The sequence below is a fragment of the Benincasa hispida genome, chromosome 6 (genome assembly GCF_027475165.1).
Source record: "Benincasa hispida cultivar pf3 chromosome 6, pf3_genome.v1.1, whole genome shotgun sequence".
Classification (NCBI taxonomy): Eukaryota; Viridiplantae; Streptophyta; class Magnoliopsida; order Cucurbitales; family Cucurbitaceae; genus Benincasa; species Benincasa hispida.
In genome coordinates, this window is record NC_143483.1 from 48,364,010 (window position 1) to 48,368,512 (window position 4,503).

Consider the following 4,503-nt stretch of genomic DNA (forward strand, 5'->3'; position numbering starts at 1 on the left):
AGGTTAGCATAAACCTGCATTCTTTGTCGAAGAGCTTCATGCACTTTGTTAGTAATGTGATTCTTAACAAAGTGAAATATAACCTTACAACTCTCCTCAATGAGTTGCAGACCTACCAATCTTTATTGAAAAGTAAAGAGAGAAACAAGGGTGAGACAAATGTTGTTTCATCCTCCAGGACACTCCATAGAGGTTCGTTCTCAAGAACGAAGTCTGCACCTTCTACTTCTAATTCTGGAAAGGGGAAGAAAAAGAGGAGTGGTAAGGGAAAAGGGAAGGCACCTGCTAACCCACCGCTTGTCACCCCAAGGAGGCATCCACAGGTTGCTAAGGGAAAGTGTTTCCACTGCAACCAAGATGGACACTGGAAGAGAAACTGTCCTCGGTATCTAAAAGAGAAGAAAGCAGCCAAGGTTAAGGCCAAGGCCGATAAAGGTAAATATGATTTACTTATACTTGAAACTTGTTTAGTAGAGAATGATGATTCTGCCTGGATAATTGATTTGGGCGCCACTAACTATGTTTGTTCTTCTTTTCAGGGGATTAGATCTTAGTGACAGCTGAAGACTTGTGAGATGACGATGCGAGTAGGCACCAGACACGTCGTCTCAGTTATGGCAGTGGGAGGACTCCAGTTAGCTTTACAGAATAGGTTTCTTATTTTAAAAGATGTATATATTGTTCCCGAACTAAAAAGGAACCTCATTTCTGTAAAGTGTTTATTGCAATGTAAATATACTGTCTTCTTTGATGTGGATAAAGCGTTTATTCATAAAGATGGTATTTTTATTTGCACAACAAATCTGGAATCGAATTTATATGTGCTAAGGTCGTTAGCCATTAATTCCCTCCATAATACTGAATTGTTTAGAACTGCGGTAACTCAATCAAAACGTCGACGAATTTCTCTAAAAGAAAATGCCTAACTTTGGCATCTTCATTTAGGGCACATCAATCTCAATAGGATTGAGATATTGGTGAAGAATGGACTTCTAAGTGAGTTAGAAGAAAATTCTTTATCAGTGTGTGAGTCTTGCATTGAGGGTAAGATGACTAAACGACCTTTTACTGGAAAAGGATATAGAGCCAAGGAGCCTCTTGAGTTAGTACATTCTGACTTTTGTGGTCCTATAAATGTACGAGCCCGAGGTGGCTGTGAGTATTTTATTAGTTTTACTGATGATTACTCTAGGTACGAGTATGTTTATCTTATGCAACGGAAGTCTGAATCCTTTGAAAAGTTCAAAGAGTTCAAGGATGAAGTTGAAAATGCATTAGATAGACGGATTAAAACACTTCCATCAGATCGAGGTGGAGAGTTTTTGGACCTGGCATTCCAGGACTATTTGATAGAACATGGAATCGTTTCCTAACTCTCTGCGCCGGGTACACCTCAACAGAATGGTGTAGCGGAGAGGAGAAATAGGACCTTGTTAGACATGGTTTTCTCGATGATGAGTTACGCTTCCTTACCGGACTCGTTTTAGGGTTTCGCAGTGGAGACTACGGTATACATACTCAACTGTGTTCCCTCCAAGAGTGTTGCAAGAACACCTCTGGAGTTGTGGAATGGGCGTAAAGCTAGTTTACATCACTTCTGCATTTGGGGTTGTAATGGCGGGAAATTAGATGTCAATTTACTCGATAACTAAAATCCCTTGGACTCAATATGCGATGCATGTTCTTAAGGTATGCGTTGATAGTCATGCGTTGGAATGACTATGCGTTAATAAATGTATGCGATGACCATGCGTTCTGTCACAAGTTTTCTTGCACTCACGGCAAGTATAACGCGAATGAAAATTTCTCGAGTGATCTGAGGTCGAACTTAGGGACTTGTAGCTAGGTGAATGCGGTCATGTGCATGCGGCTATTGAATAAAAGAATGGATGGGAAGGTTTCTAAGCTAACACTACTTCTACTCTGATAACTTGTAGAAATACAAGTTATTTATACTGTTTTATTTAGATATTGCGGCCAAAAGAAAGGAAAATTGCGTCAATTGTATAAAATTAGTTACGAAATGCAAGGATTATATATTGTCGTCAATATACCAATTGACACCATTGCGATGGTAGAAAAGAATGTTTCAAATCTGTTTTGCAGGAAATCAAATCACCGTATGCGTTCAAGGCTCAAGATAAAAAGAACAATGCATTTACGTCGCATTGCGCCCATCATTCAGAAATAAATAAACGATCAACGCAATAACGACACATGCGACAATCGATCCAGAGCTTTATTTAAACCGCATGCGGAAATAAAAAACAACACCGCATGCGGGCAAACGATCGAAGATGTGAAAGAGCAACACAATTGTGGAGGATTCTGACGCGTGTACAACTGATCGTTGTGCATTTCTGACAGGATTTATTGTGTAACAGAAGGAATATTCACTCCACCATTTCAGGAACTACCTTAACAATAAAGTGGGGACCATAATGCAAAGAGTCAAAGCTTAGCCTATAAATAGCTCTGGCCATTCCACTGAAAAGGATGCTTGAATATAGAGAAAAGTGTATATACTGATCTGAGAGAGAGACTGATTGAGTGACTAATCAGAGTAGATCCGGGAAGAATTAAGAGACAAGGCCGATAGGTGAGTCTCTGGGCAAGAATCCTTCCGATCCCCACCATTGAAGCTCTATACGAAGGTCACTTCTACCGGACAAGCAAGCCTGAGAGGGAAGCTCTTCTGTTCATCCACTCCACACGCCGGCAAGCAAATCCACCATCCAGACCTGTGTCAAGACGTTGACACTCTTCTGTATTTGTTTCTATCTCTTTATCATCAATTGTATTCATCTTCTTAGTCTATCATTCACACCATGTATCAGACGCTTAATTCTATAATTAAATGTTATGATCATTTCCATCTCCACCTCATTGCCTATTTCCGTTCATCCATATTTCACTTTCTCCACGATGTTTTCTTAATCCCTTAGATAATTAGCAATAATGGAGCAAATAAATTAATTGGGTTAAGGAAATAATTATGTTTAGTCAAAGCATGCTAGACGACATTTTCACCTGTGAGAGTAGAAGTGAAGATGCCATTCCGCCTATCAAGAGAGGGTTGGAAGAATGCGTTTACTAAAGCGAGAAGTACTTCCAGAGATGAAAGCAACCTTGCGTTCACCACGTTCATCCCTATTTCACCATAGAGATATGGGAACACGGCCAATCACTGAGAGGTGTACGCCAAGAGAAAACGGAAACTTGGTTGTATCTTTAACGCAATTAACAAACTTACGATGTTTGTACTAATTATTCTTTCCCCTTCTGATTCAACCATAAAGCCTTGCCATCCCATACCACGATCCTTTGTATAAACTTCACAGTCAGTCTCGAACTCGGCATCATGTATATCATGTATCTTGTATCTTGCATCACGTTAGATTAGGTTTATTTTTATCGCAATTTATTTTATTAATGCAACTTTAGTTATCTGCACAATTTTACTTTACCGCAATTTACTTTCCTGTACAAACACAATCTTTATTAATTGTAAAAACTGATCACATATATAAAAAATGTAACATATTAACGACAACAATCCCTGTGTTCGACCTCGGATTACTCTGAGAAACTTGCGTTGAAATTATACTTGGTTTCAGCGCAAGGAAACTTGTGACAACGCATAGCATACTACATGCATTTCGTTAATAATGCATACATCTAGAAGTAGTATCGCATAAAGTGTAAATAAGTATAACACAACATCCACACTCCATCTCCATCTTTCCAAGTCATCAAGTTTATGGCAACATGAGCTTGTATGATTCACATTCAACATTGTCCATATTCATATATGCTTATTTAGAGAACACCAATTCAGCAGTGTACATACTTCTAGCTAACAGACAACGCAATGAGAATATGCATGAGAGATAGAGACATGAAAACTCTTGACATGAAACAAATGAATGGGAAAAATAGATAAAATGCGGAGATGTTTTCATTGCAATACTTAAGAGTGACCACAAGGGCAACCTTAGTCAACGCAAGCCATGCGATCATGCTACACACACTTGAGCCTAACTCTAGGACGTATGCGGTGGTTATGCATAAGTGTCGAGATGACTGCATATAACCACCATATTCTACTTCCTGGACGCATGCAATATCCTATCCGTAGGGTACATACGCTGTGTGACAGCAAACGAAGCTTATCTCTAAGTTCTCCATTCTTGCCTATGCATTCCAATCCGCTCTCTCGAGTCTTAGATTTGGATTTTAGACTACTCTCTCAAGTATGCCTAAATGATGAATGATGCACTCATAGGACAAGGTAACCGCCAAAACTTTGCTGACATAAGATTATTCCTATCTCTAGTGAACAATGCATACATTGCTTAATGCGACCAACCACTTACCCTCCCGGGCAGTTGGTTGTTGCTAACTTTACTCATAGACAAACATTGCATTGGCCTATAGACAGGCGTTGCTACAACTTCACACTAAGAAAATAAAGTTTACTCACACACTCACGCAACACACACC